The following is a 9,618-nucleotide window of genomic DNA, read 5'->3' on the forward strand; positions in this document are numbered from 1 at the left end:
TGGGGGCAGGTCTTAGTGGAGATTTCTAGGGGGTTTCCTTAGGAGACAAGGTGGAATGGAGGTGACAAATGACGAGGAGTGAGGGGACAAGGGGATGGGATCAACCTTGGTGGCGTCTTCACAAATTTGCAAACCTCGTTTATCATTTTGCTTTGATGATTATTTTCATGGATGGCCAATGTGCCTTGGATATCATTCAACATCTTAGAAACACCAGTCATTGACCAAATTGACAGAGAAGAGGTTTCATTTGAGCCTACCTCTTGCTTGCTAGCCTTCAACTGGGATATAAAACCAATTTGCAAGTGTTTTGAGCTCCTTGGTTGTGTGCGTCGTGCGCCAAGCCCAGTGCGCCGCGCGCCCTGAGTGCGTCACGCCCTTGTTGATTTTGTACTGTGGGATGGCTTCCAGTGTGTCGTGCCCTTTATGTGCGCTGCGCTCCCTAGTGTATGTGCCGCGCCCTTTGGAAACCGACTCTCCTTCACTCAAACCCTCATGAATTTGCTCTCTCACCTTTATAATTTCTCTCTAAACTTGCCAAGGCACAAATGGTCTTTGTTTTGGGCAAAAACAAGTATATATAGGCTTTGGGAGAGTTGGGTTTAATTTTTTCTTCTTTGAAGACCCACTTTCTAATGTTTGAGTTTTTCACTTTTCATTGACTTTAAAACACTCTGCTTTTCATTTTTTCTTTGAAACTTTGGCTCTCATGATGAAATTTTCAGCATTTCTTTGCGGGGACTGTGTGACTGGGCACCTGGCCATGAAAACCCTGACTGCATCTGAAAAAGTCAACTGGCGATTTTTTGGAAAATTTTGTCATAGTTGACCTTGTTTGACTTTTCTTCAAAACAGAGTTTTGAAGAAGAGTCAATGTCTCTTCAGGTGATGATGATGCTTTCTGAACCATAGCTGTATAAGATCTCCCTCTGGCCTGCATGACTTGTTCTGGACATGTTTTTCAAAGACCACATTGATGATTTCCTAGACCCAGCAATAAAAAGGACTTTGACCTGTAATATGACCAGACCTTGGCTATCATGAACTTTTAGTGATTATGGACCAAGACCTGAACCAGCAGGGGCCAGACATGAGGGAAAATGAGTAGCATGACTTTCTCCGTCAGATCATGGCATGTCCCTAGCGAAATGGACCTGAGCAGATGGAGCGGGACACCTAGAATTGAAATGCACAAAGAGTTTTGATCTCTGACAGAGGGCTGACCAGACCGACTCTAACAGGAGTGATTTTCAGAAGCATAAATTTGAAATAATTTTGGTTCCTTGCATTTATGTCTCAAGAAGTATTTTTCATCACAATAGTAGTAGAGCCCTTATTTATTCTTTCAACCATTTCTGCTGGTGACATTTTTTGGACCTTAAGTGTTTGGGTGGGGCCATAGCTAAGGTGGGATATGCCTGTGCGATGAAATTTGGATAACTGGATTGGGCATTTAAAGCCTTGTTGCATGCTTCCAACCATGTATATGGGTGATGCATTATGACATGGGCTTGGATAGCTTCCTTTAAGCCACTGATGAAACATTCCAAGTAAAAGGAAACTCCTAGTCCTTCAATCCTGATGACCAATTGTTTAAAGGCTGCAATGTAGTTCCTTACTGTACCCGTCTTTCTGTGCTTAGTGAGACGACCCAAAAGGTGAGATTCCCAATCAAAGTGGTCATAAATTACCTTTGAGAACGTGTTCCAAGTTGGCCTCCCTGGATAAATTTTTTATGCCACCTCCACCACTACCATCTTTGTTTGTCCAAGTAAAGCACTCCCAAATGTAGTTTGGTTTTTTATTCCTAGATATTGTTAAGGCAGAAATATTGTTCCATTTGTACCACCCATACTATCGGATTATAGCCATCAAATTTGTACATGTTCAACTTAGGTGTCTGGTGGCTTGAGTATTGGTGACCTCCATGGAAATGAATGTGATGGTTTGATTCTCCTCTATGTGTGCATCGACACTATATTCTTCCAGTATGGATTTCTGAGGAAGATGCAAGGCATTCAATGTGCCTGTGAGTTTGTCATTTTATGCCTAGATTCCATCAAATTTTTTCTCAAGAGCTTTGATTCTCTCCAGTTCCTTCTCCATAGCCATAATTTGAGACCTTGTACCATACATACATTAGCTCTAGTCAAATTTTGAGCTTACTTAAGAGTAGTATGGTTGGAAAGAGAGAAAGCTCAGGATTATAGTGATGTGGGTCAGTTGAAGCTACAATGGGAAAAATTTGGGACCACACAAAAATTGAGGGTTTATAGGTGAACGATACCACTGAAATAAATTCTTCATCCTAAATCTTATGGTTTAGGTCTCTTGCAAGCATCCCATGATAGCCCAGACTTGCCTTTTTTTCCCTACTTTGAAAGGAGTTTTACTTTGAGTTGATCAATATTAAAGTGGCCAAAATTCAGAATGCTTGATACTACCAAATATCCTGCAAAAATTAGGCATGGAGTGTAGTAATCGAAACCCCAATTTTTTGGCACTACAAAAGATGCTGCAGTAATCTGATCTGGATTATGGCAGCCAAAACCCTCACTGCAAAAAGAGTATAATTTATGCTATGAAAACTCCAACTACTAAATCTGATCTATACTACGGTGGAAAAAGCCCAACTGTTGGATCTGATATGTACAATGACAGGTGAACCCAAACTGCTGGATCTGATCTAGACGACAATGTAGTGGGCAATCTAGTAGGAATTTTGGTCACCAAGGAGTGTAAGGTGCTATTGATCGCAATATACATAGGGGTCCAATAATAGTACTTGGCTCAATATTGTAGAATGCTAACTAGGGAGGATCGACCGTTGTTTCTGGGAAAACTAGTGTCTTGTCGAACGACTAGCCCTCTAGGTTTGGCAGCTACCCTAGAAACAACAGTTTAAAGTAATTCAACGATTTCCTCTATGTGTAATAGATAAGAGAAATATAATGGAACCAACCTGGAACTTCTGCTTAATCCCTTGCTTGATCTCTCTCCCCCTTGACAGAGCTTACAACTCCTCCCCATACTTAACCCGCTTGGAGAGTACCTGCACAAGTACAACAACAAAGAACCGTCAAAGAATCATGATCTATTACAACATAAACATTACAGAATCAGATATATAATGAACAAATGATAACATCCACAAATTATAACATTCACAATTACACAATCATATGGAAGAAAACTTGAAGAACTTTATTAATAGAAGGGAGAATTACAACCCAATTGTCTAATCCAACATCATCCTCCCAGCTTCAATCCCTCTTCACCTCATGAAATAGCAAGATCACATCAACAATACAATGCTCTTTCCTTAATTACAAACTATCAACACTTCCTTGCAATTCACAATATTCTTGTTTGTCGATCTCTTGAATGGGGGATCCATTTATAGATGTTTGCAAGGGTGTGAGTCATCCATGGGGTTTGATTAGTGTCATTCCACTTGTTACATTCGGTTCCACAAGAGAGGGGATAACTGAAGTTCCAGGTTGGTTCCATTATCTTTCTCTTATCTATTACACATAGAGGAAATTGTTGAATTACTTTAAACTGTTGTTTCTAGGGTAGCTGCCAAACCTAGAGGGCTAGTCATTCGACAAGACACTAGTTTTCCCATAAAAAAATTCGCGACTCCACTGGGGAATGATGTAATAAGATGACTAAGCTCTTTTAGGGTATGAAATAACTCTTTTAGGGGTTGATGAGCCCTAGTTTATTGACATATAAGTTTGGGGTTAATGTGCCCAAATATGTCTATAACAACCATACCCTTAACCATACTACCCACCTACCCTATTATACATGCTAATAATCTCTACAAGTGTTATTCTCAGTGTATTGTAGTAGCAAGACGACCGACGACTTATCTAAGATGAAGTTTCAAGTTACCCTGGGGGCTTCTCATATACCCAAGGGTACCTGGAAGTGTAGTGTGTGTGTGGTTTTGTTTGACATGCTACTACTCAAAGGGTACCCACAGAGGTTACAAGGGATTCCAACAAGCATGACTACCTCTTGTAGTTCCTGCGTGCATGCCTCCTCAAATCCTGTGGTTTAAAGATGGCAGAACACATCTCTAGCCTAAAATAAATTCTGTGAAAATTGGAGGTATAGCTAGCCCAGGAAAGTGCTCTAATACCACACAACTCCTGGAAATGGGGGAAGGTTTTGGAAGTGACTAAAGATATGGGGTACCATTGGGTCCCCTATGGTGTAAAATGGAGTGTGTATTACTTATATGGTGAGGGGGAATATGTATCAAAGCATGTATATCACATACATAAAACAAAGTGAAAAGTAAATGGTTACTTTCCCTTTAAATTATGCTATGTGATAAATAACAAGAAAATGATCTTTGTTTGTTTTGTGTATGATAAAAGATCCTAACATGACCTATTCATCATTTCCACTCTCAAAGTAACTGGGTCTTGCAATGATATATTTTTTGAAGGGTATTGGGGCTACGTCCCGAAAGCACTGGTGATGATTCTAGAACCCAAAGAATCAACCAACGTAATCAATAGGCTTTAGTTCTTCCCGCACCTCCACCTATAAGGAAAGATACCCTAAATATTTAGCCACTAGGATAGTCGAGTCTTGACCTTCATGGTAGTCCTTCATCAATGTCGAGTCCTATATAGGTTGGTTAGCCCTATATAGGACCGCACACATTGAGACCTAAGACTAACCCCCTCTAAATCGAGTCTCTGGTGTACTCAAGTATTCTTTTCCATGGGACGATGAAGGATTTCAAGTGCCATAAAAGACAAATTTTATCTTTGAAAATGTAACATGACAAGGGTGGCTTATGGGATGCGTACCCCCAATGGTCCTAACCTAAACTATAAATTCTTTTGTGTCCCCTATGGGGAATTTAATGCGTTCAAGTTATGGTTGCTTTCTAAGAGTCTCACTTCACTTATGGTGTGAAGGGGTAAGCTAGAATACACTAAGTGCAAAAGCTCTAGAAACTGGATGCCCTTTGTATAAGGTTTAGAGTATCTTAGTGTGTGTAATACAATGTGTGTGCAAGTGACATAGTGAGCATAGAAAATGTGAAGTGATGTGGACATGCAATGATCCTTTACATAATCCCCTACTTACACTAAGTTGTGTGTGTTCCTTGCATGGGAAGAAATAATGTGTGGATAATGGGAAACTTACTTCCTTCCTATTATACTATGTGAGCCTAAAAAGGGAGATGGAAAAGTCGAGTGTATTAGGAAAGCTTTCAAATGCAAGCCCAAGATTGTCTACAAGATGCAAGGGAAGCATGGGCTACTCCCTTTCTTTAATAACACTCAGTCCTAGTCCCAATACTAATGAAGTAAAAAGATATGTTTATTTAAGGCCACTTATTCTCCTCCTAATTAAGCTATGTTATTTGTAAAAAAAGAGAAAAATAAGTTGAAAACATGGGTAGATTATGGCCACATACTCTTCCCCTAATTAAGTTATATTTGGAATGAAAATTTTGAAAGTAAATACTAACCATTTTCCCTACTAATAGTGGTTAGTAAAGAAATTAAACAATCTATATAACTCTAAAAAATTTGTAGAAGCGTAGGTAGTTGACTAAAGGCTACCTAACACTCAAGAAAGAAGAATTGTAATGAATATTTGAGCTCTCTGTAACCCGTGCGGGTTATGATCTGCATAGAAAGATGTACCACACCTCTGTCTATGGTAAAAGTCGTGTGACCGATGATTAAAGTTAAAAAAGGGTCTTTTCGGGCCAGAAACAGGTCCACGAGGGCCTGCAAAATTCTAGAGAACTAGAAGAGGCACAATGAAGTGAAAATGTAGAGAGAAAGTCTTGCAAAACAACCAATTAGATAAAAAAGAACAACAACTGGAGCCACCATATTTTAATGGTCTATTTATTGTTTATGAATACCAAATACACTTCCTTGGTTTTAGTTATTAGCTACAAGGAACATACAAACAATTAGACATTGTTAGTGGACAAACATAGATAAACAAAACATTGAGAGTAATGGAAACAATGCATGAATAAATATAAACTAAAACTACACTAAATAACATGTAAACAATCTTAATGAAGCAAAACAAATCAACAAAGGTAAATTCGTTACTGAGGAAAGTAAAATATTATTTAAGAATAAGTAATAAGAAGATGGTTGTTAAATTATTCAATATTTAGTTAGAAACTAGTGGTTATGTAATAATTGAATATTTTATTTCCATATAATATATATTAATTATTTAATGATATCAATTTATATAATAATATTTTCTAAAAATAAGTAATTTATGTAATATTATTTGACTTATTCATATTAAATATGTAATATTATTTGACTTATTCATATTAAATAAAATATATTAGGTTGAAAACTAGCTGTTAGGAATAATTCAAATTAAAATATTTTATTTCATTTTATCATATTTTAATAATAATTTATCAATATTATCAATTTATATAATAAGAATATTTATTAATGTTATCCATTTAATATGATCATTATTAGTTATAGGATAGCTTATCTCCCTTAAATAGGAGGATAACAATGATAACTTTAAAGGTTTACTAAAAAAATATTAAAAGTCAAGTTGAATTATTATGTGCAAACATATTTTAGTTTTGTTAACGTGGATCGATCAAATTCGAAAGATGTGATTAATCTGAAAGACTTATATCTATAATAAGGTTATAGTTAACAAATTTAATTAATTATAACTATTTACTTAAAATAATTATAAGTTTAATTATTAATTAAATTTAATTATTAAAATTTTATATATTAATGATGAGGATGGTGGTTAACGTCCATTGAGACTAAACTTTGATCTATCGTCCAAATATTCAAACTCTACGTAAATTATTAATTTAAATCCTGAAAATATACAAATCGTGGAAATATACAAACTTTAAATCGCCACATAAATTATGAAAGAACTGCCAAGCCAGGCTCTGTGCAGTAAGGTCTAGGTGAACCAAAAAGATCGGAAGGCTGGCCATTACAATTTTCAAAGGCATAATTATGAATTGCATAACTTTCAAATGCGAATTTTGATTGATGCACACAGGTTAATATTAAGAGTGTGTACTCAATTGAAAAAAGACTGTTATTTAATGTTTCATACTCTATTCAAATTAATGTTTCAAAATGGATTCAATTTCAATTTCAGAAATGACACTCACAAACTTAGGTACATCTTTCTATGTGTCATGGATTCCAAAATCAAGGTTAAGATGTCTCTTTTTATTTTGTGAGACACATATGTCTACATATATTATATTTTTTGATATTACTATTGATATTCATTTTTAATGTTATAGTTTATTGTTTTGAAATACCATTTAATAATTAAATTTTTAGATAGAAGTTACTTAAAAACAACTTAATTTAAAGACCAGGAACTATGATTTAACCACATATGTAGTATTCAGTTACACCTACCAACTAATAAACATACCATTAATATGTGTTGATTGTAAAAGCAAATTCACTCTTCGCTACGTTGCACTACATGTGGAGCTTTTCCAAAAATAAAGAGCAACAAATAAGAAGTTAAAAAGAAACAAACCTTGGATAACGAAGACACATAAGAAATGAGAATTGAAGGTGACCATTTAAGTGGATGGAAGTGGTTATTTAAATATTTGTGAAGGATTTTATTAATCTTTTTTCTAATTGGTGGGACCCATGACAAATTTGCGGATTTACTTTTTCCTTTTTGATTCTAGATATTTTATGTTTATATTTTATTATTATTTTAAGTTATTTTGTTTATATTTTATTATTATTTTAAGTTATTTTATGATTTGTTTATGGATTGTAAAATTATGGTCATAGATTTTTGTGTTGACCACTATTAATTTAGCATTGACTAACAAATTATAATGTTTAACTTAAAAAATAAATAAAGTATTTTTTTATTGTTATTGAAAAAAATAGGTTGTTAACGTTTAATTGGATAAAAAATTGAATCTTTTATTTCAGGATTGTGTCATATGTCTCATGTTATTGATAAAGTTTGCTAACTCTAAAGCTCATTCACAAGGTGGGAACCATCGAATGCTATCCCCTTTCCTTACCCCTTTTTTGAGGGATGTTGTTAAAGCTCATTCACTAGGGATTATGGGGAAACCAATCGATCATGGATTGGACTACCCAGTGGGAACCATCAATATAGATATACCTATGCCATAAGTATATGGCTAGGATGGGTTGAATCCAGGTTTTAACCAAGATGCTTTAGATAGATAAGTTGATGATTACGCCACCACATATAAGTTAGGACTGTCAAAAAGTCTAACACTCACCCGCATTCATGGGCATCATGCTTTTGACAATAACTTTTTCAGGATGATCTTGTAACGTGCGAATATCACTAATGAAAATCGATAAAGTTTGCTAACCCTCTTGGCTGAGGAAACTTTTAGTTGAGTTCATTTCTGTAATTCTTTGTATGGTTTTTTTACGCCTTATATGAATTTCTTTTTGGTTTCATCCTATCCTAAATATGGCTTTCTTTCATGTTGTAGATTTCATTTTTCTTAATATTGTGTAGTTTAATTTTCAATTTTTTTTATCATATTTTCTATGAAGTTTACATGTGCATGAGTGAAACTTCCATATATATGAATTTCCTTAGCTTTTTTAGTTCTTCTATAGTTGTTTGAATATTGCAATTAGAAAGTGGCAGAAATATGGACTAGTGTTTTAATGTGAGGAAGACAAGCATGATGATGATCCAAACAATATTTTCGTCCATTTCAGAAGCATGCTTGCATTCATCCATCTCTCCAATGGCCCATGGTAGTATTATCTCCCCCTCATTGCTCAATATTATTGGTTAGTGTTATGTCACTACAAACGGGGGATTGTTTTTTTCTAGTTTTTGCAAACCATGGATTACACATACTATATATATATATATATATATATATATATATATATATATATATATATATATATCATTTGGAATGTGATCAATGTCTTTTTCTGGTTTTTGCAAACCTTGGATTACATGCATTGTCATTCAATTTTATTTAATTCATGTGCAGATGTATATAAAGTCACTTAGGATGTGATCAAAGCCAACCAAACTAAAGTTCTAATGAAGCCTATATAATTGTAGCCAAGTTTATGTTGTTTTTCCTGTAGAAGGTGTGATGTTTTAGAAATTCATATATGCCCCACTATACATTAGGGGATTCATTCTCCATATCACTTTAGATGTATATTGATTTATTGAATTGTGAGTTGTTGGTTTGTTTCAATATAGTTTTCATGTTCTTGGCACAAAGGCTAGGCTTTTACAGATGGTATAGAATATATAATGATCTGAATTTTTGTTGCTTGATTTTTGGGGATTTGAACCTTAAATCTTATGGTTTACATAATTCTTTATAATATTGAGATTTATGGTTTACATAATGCTTCATAACATCACCATTTCATTAATCTTGATAGTATTTGCACCTTGAATATTATAGTTTACATAATGCCCCGTAACATTGTGGTTTTGATTCCATTAATTTGATATTGATTATTTGAATAGAAAAGAAGTTCACAATTATAACAATTATTTTTGTGGTTCCTTTTCTCATTTCAAAAAATAGTAATAGTCCCGTGT

This window comes from Pinus tabuliformis, chromosome 3_1 (assembly GCF_031772625.1).
Source record: "Pinus tabuliformis cultivar Carrire ecotype Pingquan chromosome 3_1, CPIR1, whole genome shotgun sequence".
In the NCBI taxonomy this organism is placed as follows: Eukaryota; Viridiplantae; Streptophyta; class Pinopsida; order Pinales; family Pinaceae; genus Pinus; species Pinus tabuliformis.